This window comes from Haliaeetus leucocephalus, unplaced genomic scaffold (genome assembly GCF_000737465.1).
Source record: "Haliaeetus leucocephalus isolate CR32 unplaced genomic scaffold, Haliaeetus_leucocephalus-4.0 Scaffold251, whole genome shotgun sequence".
In the NCBI taxonomy this organism is placed as follows: Eukaryota; Metazoa; Chordata; class Aves; order Accipitriformes; family Accipitridae; genus Haliaeetus; species Haliaeetus leucocephalus.
In genome coordinates this window covers 3,776,380-3,785,614 of record NW_010972687.1, presented here as the reverse complement: position 1 = coordinate 3,785,614, position 9,235 = coordinate 3,776,380, and the positions used below count along the sequence as shown (strand labels likewise).

General features: G+C 39.9%; 1 protein-coding gene across 1 annotated transcript in view; it reads left to right on the top strand.

Moving 5' to 3' along the window:
* The window catches only part of GNAQ (guanine nucleotide binding protein (G protein), q polypeptide), a 134,759-nt gene that overhangs the window by 314 nt on the left and 125,210 nt on the right, over nucleotides 1-9,235 (top strand). The gene's annotated exons all lie outside the window — the stretch shown is intronic.

The following is a 9,235-nucleotide window of genomic DNA, read 5'->3' as shown; positions in this document are numbered from 1 at the left end:
GGGAGGGATGGCGGGTGAGTGAGGGGGTGCGGGGCGGGGGGCAAATGTCGGCGGTGGGGCGGGTGGGAGACCGATGGCAAGGAAGCGGATTAACGAAGGGACTCGCAGGGGGAGATGCTGTGCGGCGCGATGGTGGCGGGTTTAGTATCTGCATTGTTCTGCGGGCCTCGGGAAGGCTCTTGGCTCACTGGTTGCATTTTTTTATGGTGATTTTTATTTAATGAGGTAAACTGGGATAAGGGGCTTAAGCTCAGATTGTAGACCGGTTTTTAGAACGAAAACGGAACCCTAAAGCCCTACATGCAGATGCAAAGCTGAGGAGTACCCTGAAGTATGCAGGAGGGTGACGGGATCTTTAATATGTTCAGAATCCACCCACTGGTCAGGAAATAAAATCTATTGTGTCATTTCTCTTTAATTAAAACAGAGGTTGTTGTTTTAGAGCCGCAAGTATGCAGAGGCAATGTTTATCTAATAGAAATTTGGCTTGTGTTAAAATAAGCCTTTTGAATTAAAACACGTCTGTCCGTATCCAGCGTGCTCTACTATATCGTGTAGTTCCTGTGGTCTTACGGTTTCTGCCCGGGACTAGCAGGCCTTGAAATATGTCTGCACCACTCTCTGGTGTGTGGATGAGCGGGGATGTTCCAAGTGGATTTTTGTCTTCCGTCATGTATGTGAAAGTAGTGATTTACACTGGCGCAGTAAACTGCCTTTTCCATGAGGTAAGGAGAGTTGAAAGGAAAAATCGGAATACATTTTAGTGCTTCTTATATGCATATGCTATTTCCTGCAGCTTGTCTTCTGGGTGTGGAGAAAGGTGTTGGGATCCTTAACTGGCGTTTGGGAAGGGAGTGGTGTGGACAGATGCAGCTCTCCCAGTAATAACGTTCTGTCTCCTTTTGGTCTGATCTTGGTTTATGGAAGTGCATATTGTGACTGTTTCAAGACTCACAAAGAAGATAAAATAGGGGATGGATAGCTTGCCTTTGTTTAATTTTATGCGTGTTTAAGTATATTTACTTAATGATATACATTCGCTTCAGGAGAGGTACTTGGCATATTTGACTTGTTACTCAGGTCCAAGTTGTTTCTGTATTTTCCTGATTTTTCTTACAGTAGTGCTAGAGGCTTCTCCCAAGTTTTTAAAAAATGTATGAAATTCACTGAGTGAGACCAATGTGTATTACCCAGAGGAGTTTGGAGATCCACTTCTGCGATCAGTAATTCAGAGCTTGTACTGCTTTGCAAGGTCCTCCCACTGGTAATGTGAAGCATAGGGGTGGGTGGTGGTAGATTGGGGTCCAACAGTGCCATCGCTTTGGACCAAATGGTATGCGGTGACTTGAGGGAGAGGAGGGGAAAAGCCAACCTGTAGAAGGCATTGGGGAAAACTGTCGAGTGCCTGTATGAAAGGTTTTTGCATTCATCATCATCAGTGCAAACCAAGAGTTCTGACATGCTTGTGAAGGTGTAAGCATGATGTACTAGAGACCAAAAGGGGTAATGAAACCAGTACAGAAGTTGTTACTCTGCACAGATTTTTGGTCTTTTGCTTTGTCAGCCGCTGTCATATGTTTGACTGAAAGTGCATGTGCATGTGCAGCTGTTTGGATTAACACTTCAGGATCTCATCTTGTAAAACGCAGTATAGTGGTCAATCACTGTTGGAGTCATGAGATTGGGTGGAGATTCAAGTTTCAATGTATAAACAAATTGTGAGGAAATTTTTTTTTATTAGTGGGTTTATTTTAGGTATCTGACAGCACTTTTGTTTTTTTTAGTCACTCTCACTGCTTCCCCAGCATAGGCAGTTGCTCGGTTATTAAGTTTGTGTTATTTGTGTGGGTCATTCACATGGTTATGAGACAGACAAAACCATTTCAGAATAGAAAAATAGTCAGCAAAAACAATGAGGCTGGTAGCACAAAAACCACCTGAAATTGGTTAAAGTCATCTTTCTTTAAAAAAAGTGAATAGACCTTTACTGTCCCATTACATGTCTTTCCCCCTCAAACCTTGAATTACTAGTGTTGATTAATTTTATTTTATGTAAACATAGGCAAATGTGTTTGGTTTGGGTTTTTTCTTTCTTTTTTTTTTTTTTTCCCCCAGAAGCGCCAACTTCTCAGTCCCACTTCGTAAAGCACTGCGGGACTTAAAAGCCTAAGAGGCTTAAAGGCTTTTCAGTATGGGACTGAGGCATATCTTTTGGCTCATAAGGAGAGTACTAGCGCAGTTTAAGCTGAGCCACATTAATTGAGTGTGCATGTTCTCCAGACTTGTTGCCAGCACAAAGTGAAAGGTACTACTGACTCAGAAGGTTTTAAGGCACAAATAAGCATATCTGTGCCTGATTCTTTTCTTATATTTGTTTAAAAATAAGACAGACAGACATACAAATGCACGTATGTAGCAAATATAAGGGGAAAAAAAAAATCACATTTTTGGATCAGAAGAGAAGGTTTTTTCCCCCTTATCTTCTGAAAGATACAGTACTTCCTTGTGAAGTGGGGTAATTTCCTCCTGTTACTGTGTGACACACACAGTGTGCTTGGTATGCCCTCTTAGTGTATTAATAATGATATCTTTTTACTTTTCATGGGATTAAAGAATTTAAAATACTAAGTAATTTATGGGAAACTTTTACTGCGTGGTAAGATTATTTTTAATTAGTATTAGTTTAAAAATAAACTCTCTGTGATTAAACGTTAAAATACCACTTTTAGGTACTTTATTGTACATAATTGCTTTATTTTGGGGACAGATTAGAACAGGACAAAGTATTTTTTTCTGTTGTAATTCTGAAAAGCCAGAATTCAGAAATACACACTGAAGCATATTACATGGTAGTAGTTCGGCTAGCACAGCTTAGCTGTAATGTTTTAAGGCACTTTGGAACAAATTCAGTCTTCCACTGAATTTGGTTTTAATGTCATGTATTTTCCAAATTCTTCTGGATTTCATTACTGCTGAACACTTTGAAAACCCTATGATTGTTCTCCAGAGCTTACAGTTGTTAATATTCATCCATTGTTTGCCGTTAGCTGTAAAAACACTTACATTGTTTTTATAATTGGAAAAAAAGAGGTGTTTTTATGTTTTATATTGGTATATGCCAAACAAAATGTACGGTATTCCTCATGCCTGTATTTTAAGCATGTATGTACATATTTAGTGTTAAGTAGAAAGAGCCATGTGCTCTAGTTCTTATGTATATCATTTTGTCTGTTGTCCATGGAAATTTTGTATGGTCTCAGAAAGCAGCATTTGGGCCTGTGTGATAGATTGTAGCCACAAACCTTCAATCCTGGACATACTCTGCCTGCACACTCTATATATTTATATTAGACGCTATTTCCTCAGTGGGAAATGCCTTGACCATCTAAGAAAATAATCTGGCAGTATCGTGTTAGCTGGCTGACTATGCCTACACATCTATAAACCTTGGTCAAATAAAGTACTGGAGGTGTGTGACAGCATTTGCTGTTTTGTGGCATACTTGCTGGTATTGTGTCATGTGCAGAACATGGGTTTTTAAGGGCTAGGTGTTTCTTGTGTTTGAGATAGCAGATGTGTCGGTGAAGAGAGTTGCACAATGTGAGTGTCCTTTTTTTCTGTATGGGTTACCAAAGGAAACAGGTTGAAGATAAGCCATTTGAATTAGCGTGAATGGCAACCAGTCGTACGTGGAAAGATGCTTTTGAACATAAGGTGAATATCCAGCAAGCATGCAGGATATATATGCATTTGTTTTATTATACCTGTGTCAGCCAAATTAAAGATTTACATGCAGAACTTGGTGAATTAGCAAAGACTTAAACTTTCTGTAGGCAAGTTGAAGAGGAAGTGGGTCCATTAAGCCAACAGTGGAGTACACTGGTCTTATATAACTCTTTTTTCAGTTAGAGAAACAAGCAAGCTTCCTTATTTTTCCTGTAACTTGTATTTGTATTGGTCTGTCCTACTCACACTCAACACTTTCAAATAATTTTAGGTAGTTACCACAGTACATATTTAGAACTGTAAAATGAACAAATAGTTAATGTACATCTTGGTACGTGTTGTGACTAGATTGGTAAATATTTCATATTTAGTAGAAGCTGTTTCTAAGGAAATATAATTTCATTCTGGATGCAAAACACCTTGATGTATTCTTATATAGGTATATATGTCCATATATAAAAATACCTTTTGGGGTTGGTTTTTTGGTGTGGGGGGTTTTTTTGTTTTGGTTTTTTTTAAGAAAACACAAATCATCATCTGGCTGTCAGTGTGATAACATATGAAGAACATATATTTAGAATGTATTTAAGAATATATTTGTTTATTTTAGTGCATCACAAAGGGATATTTTGTTTGTAGCCATTTAAAAGGGTTTGTTGCTGTTTTGGTTTTACTTCTTTAGGAGTGATCCAAACCCACTGGAATTAATAGGAGCTAGGTGAGGGCCTGAATAGTCAAAGAATTCTGACTAATTTAAGTTTATTCATATGTCAAAGATCCAAGTGACCCCACATTTGTATTTTACATAGACAATATTGAATTAGTGCAGGAGGGAAAAGTATATGCTGAGCAGAAGAATCTCTTTAGAATGGACATTTGAGTGTATGCTGCAAAATTAAGAAATAATTCTGCTTTTTTAGCTGCTTCAAATTATTTTTGTTGGTGTATAATGGCAGCAGCAGTTTCATAGGGGAAAGCATTTCTTTTGAAATAATATGACAATCTCTGCAAAATTAATCCCAGGAAGGTGTGAAATAACGTTATAAGGTAGATGTGTGATTAATGGTAATTAGCTTTGTTGCAGTAATAGAATGCTATAAACACTGAGCATTTTTTCTTGCCCTGCTGAATGGTGTAAGACTTGGGAAGAGTCTGTTCTTGCACTCAAATGCTACTATGTATGAACAGCTGTTTATTAATAAAATTATGGAAGTTTTTCAGCATTCACCTTTTATTTACTTTAATTATAAAACCTCTGACTGGCAAGAACAAAGAGCAGGAAAGCAGTACGAAGCCGAGGAAGAACTGGAACATAGGAAATACTAGGAAGCAATAGATGCGGTGTTCTTAGCGTCAGAGAAGGAAACATGCAGCAGGCTTTAAGTATTGTTAACTCTGTGCAAGGAAGTTAGATGCATTAACACTGGAGGGCACAAGTCTTAAGAGATACCACGGTTTTAGAAGTTAAAAGTTTAGAAAGTTACTGGGAGAGTTCCAGGAACAGCACAGAAGTTTTTTCAAGCTAAATTAAAGATTAAATCTTAAATGTTCTGAAATCACATTGTTCCCCCAATCAGTAATGTTGATACAGAGACTAAACTGAATAGTGATTGTCTACAGGTTTGTGGGTTTTCAAAGGACAAATGGCATGGAATAATCAAACTACTTAATTTGCACACTATGTTTAGTGTTTAACTGTATTCTACAGTTTTATCCCAGAACCCCTGTGCAGATGCAATTGCTAACAGAAAAGTGCTGCTGTTGATTTCATTCTGCATTTGAGAAGGTGGTGTGGCTATTCCAGAAACAAAAGTAAACCCCATAAAACAAGATTCCTCCTTTGTTGATGTCTTCAGGCAGAATCATCCAGCAAACTACTGATATGAACGGTGCGATTTAGGCAAGCCCCACTGTGGTGGTTCAGCTCATAGTCGTCTGAAGAGGAGGTGGTGTGCAACATGTACATAGCTTGAATAAAGCAACAGAACATCAGGAAGTTTCTGAAAGTGGAAGCCCCTAGTGATTCAGTAAACTGAAAAAAGATGGAGGCGTATCACTGTTGCCTCAGCACAGCTGAGCTGCGTATTGACACCTTCATCTCGGAGCTATGTTGTTTGCAAGTTAGGTTGACCTGCTCTGTGTGTGAAAGAAGCATCTGTTAGGAAGGACACTAGACAATTTTGTGTAGGGTCTGGGTCTAGTTTTGTCCTGGAGCAAATAGATGGGCTGAGTGTCTTCTGAAGGTCCTGTCCTTGCTGATTATCTGTGCCTTTTGTTTTTTTATCGAGGAGAATGCCACCATGGTGGTTCTTGTCAAAATGCTTTGGGACTCAGCCCCAGCTATCAAATGTCAGTTGAAGGAGGATTTGGTTTTCCTCAAGGGAAATTGTGGAAAGGGTAGTCAACATTTAAAATAGGGGTTTGGTTCCCCCCCCCCCCCCAAATTATTCTCTGAAGAGATAATGCAGTTAGGTCCTTAACTTTTTTGAAGTTAACTGAGAATACAGCTCTAATCTTAATAGGTATCAGCAAACATGGATCAGAAGGGGTTGTTTCCAGATGGGGTTAGCCACCTTCGAGTTAAATCCAAGGTAAGAGCTCAGATTTACTATTCTGTCGGAATTTGGTGTAACTGGATGTGATGGAAACCGAACCTGTTAGAGATTCTTTCAGTAAACAGGAATCAAGAGGTTAGAAATTACTGCTTTAGTTATGATATAGCCATGAAATCAACCAAAAGAAATCCCTTTCTTGATCATAGTTTTATAAACTGAGGTACTATGTAATGAACATCTTAGGTATGTTTTGAAACTCTCCATTAGGAAAAAATATTTTAGATTTCACAGTATTTTCTCTTATGGCACAGAATATACATTACTGCCTAGTCTTGTTATTATGTCTGTCACTGTACTTGAGCTATGTGCTCACTGGCTGCTAGCATATTGCTTCTTGTTCCTTGGCTAGTTCATTGCTTTACCAGCTGCAAACTCAAAAGAAACTAGATAATTGGCAAGAATCCTTGTACTGAGTGAGAACATTTCTGTAAGTTGAAGAAAGTTGCTTTTCTCTACTTGTTCTATAAACCCATCACAGGAGAGTTTTTAACTCTTTAAGTCTTCAATGTTAATGTTAATTATCTTGCTCATGTTGGAGAATGTTGGAAAAGTATGCGGAAAGCTATTCCAGCCCATGTTTCTGGGTGAATGGAGTCAGCCAGAAAGTCAAACAGAACGTTTCTGTAGCAGCAACTGCTAACTTACAAGGCCAGAAGAACTCAAATGCATAGAAGTTGGCAAAGATGCCATCATTCCTTGCGCTTTTAGGAACTGCTCAGGATTGGAAAACTGAGGATCAAGTATGGAACATTTATTTTACTGTAATACTGGATTTACTAAGCCCTGTATGTGCCACTTCATCTCATAGACCAGAGCAGTAAAAGCAATGGAAATTAAATGCTGAAAACTAAAGGCACTGTTCGTGTGTCTCCAACAGGTTCTTATACAGGCATTCAGGTACTTGGATGATTTGATGTTTGCCTGTTCAGAGTGTGTTGTCTAGATGGTGTTGAATCAACGTTTATGTTGATAGTGAAAACCTTTCAAAGGTGGTTTGCAAAAAGGAACAATTTAAAAAAAAAACAAACCAACCAACCCCAAAATACCCCTTTGTTATGAGCATAATTTTCTTTAACTCAGTTGATCTTTTAGGAGAGAAAATGAAGATTCTTAGAATACTTCTAATTTCTATTTCTTTTTTTGTTTGTTTGTAAAAAGGAAATAATAGCCCGGAAACTGAGACACTGTATGGTTGTGCTGGGGAAAAAAGCCCAAAGAATAAAACACATGGTCTTACACATATATTTGAATAGCTGTGGTTTAATTCTCTTTTGCTCCTTTTCCTTTCTTGTTTGTGTGTTGATGGAAACTTTTCAAAAAGGGTGACAATCTTTGTGTCAATTAAATCTCTCCTGTCCTGAGGCTGCCAGTTTTTATTAGGGGTGGTTATGATGTATGCACCTGGTCATCATTAACAATTGATGAGGTTGGTAGCTTATCTCAGAGCACAGGCCACCAAGCAGCTGTCTGACTGACTTTTGAACACTGCTGACTTGGCCCATTATTAAAAGAGAGATTTAGAGATCAAAGTCCCTTTATCTCATTACCATTCCCCTAATCCATCAAGTCTTCTTTTAAGTGAAGGGGGGGGGAGGGGCAAGGTGTTGCATGTCATGCCAAAAGGATTTAGTGTAAACCACTCACGAGAAACACTTCTGATATGTGAAACTGTTTTTAATCTGCCAAGATGGGGAAACATCTTTGGCAACACCAGAACTTGGGCTATAACATAGCCTTAGCCTTAAGATTGTGGACCAGATCCTCTTGGAGGATAGTTTGAAACATACAGAAGACAGGGAGGTGATTAGACACAGTGAACATAGCTTCACAAAGGGCAAATTGTGCCTGACTAGTCTAGTGGCCTTCTGTGATGGAGTAACTGCATCAGTGGACAAAGGAAGAGCTATATCATCTATCTAGGTTTCTGTAAGGCCTTTGGTATGGTCCCCCACAACATTCTTACTGCTAAATTGGAGAGAGATGGGTTTGATGGACGGACTGTTAGATGGATAAGGAATTGGCGTGATGGCTGCATCCAAAGAGTTATGGCCAATGGCTCAGTGTCCAAGTGGAAACAGTAATGAGTGGTGTCCCTAAAGGGATCGTATGGTTTAGTGTCTTCATTATGACAAAGACAGTGGGACTGAGTTGCACCCTCAGCAGATTTCCACATGACACCAAGCTGAGTGGTGCAATTGGTACACTGGAGGGAAGGGATGCCATCCAGAGGGACCTTGACAGCCTAGAGAGGTGGGCCTGCACAAACTTCGTGAAGTCCAACAAGGCCAAGCGAAAGGTCCTGGGTGCATTGCCCCTGGGTCAGGGCAATCTCCAACATCAGTACAGACTGGGGGATGAAGGTATTTAAAGCAGCCCTGTGGAGAAGGACTTGGGGATACTGGTGAATGAAGAATTGGTCATGAGCCAACAGTGTGCACTCACAGCCCACAAAGCCAACCGCATCCTGGGCTGCATCAAAAGAGGCATGGCCAGCAGGTTGAGGGAGGTGATTCTCCCCATCTACTCCACTTTAGTGAGACCCCACCTGGAGTACTGTGTGTGTTCAGCTCTGGGGTCCCCAGTACAAGAAACACATGGACCTGTTGAGCGGGTTGAGAGGAGGGGCACAAAGGTGTTCAGAGGGCTGGAACACCTGTCCTACGAGGAAAGGTTGAGAGAGTTGGGGTTGTTCAGCCTGGAGAAGAGAAGGCTCCAGGGAGACCTTGTTGCAGCCTTTTAATATACAAAGGGTGTATAAGAAAGGTGGAGAGGGACTTCTTACCGGGGTCTGTAGTGATAGAACAAGGGGCAGTGGTTTTAAACTGAAAGGGGGTAGATTTAGACTGGACACAGGGAAGAAACTTTTTACAGTGAGGGTGGTGAGGCACTGGAAC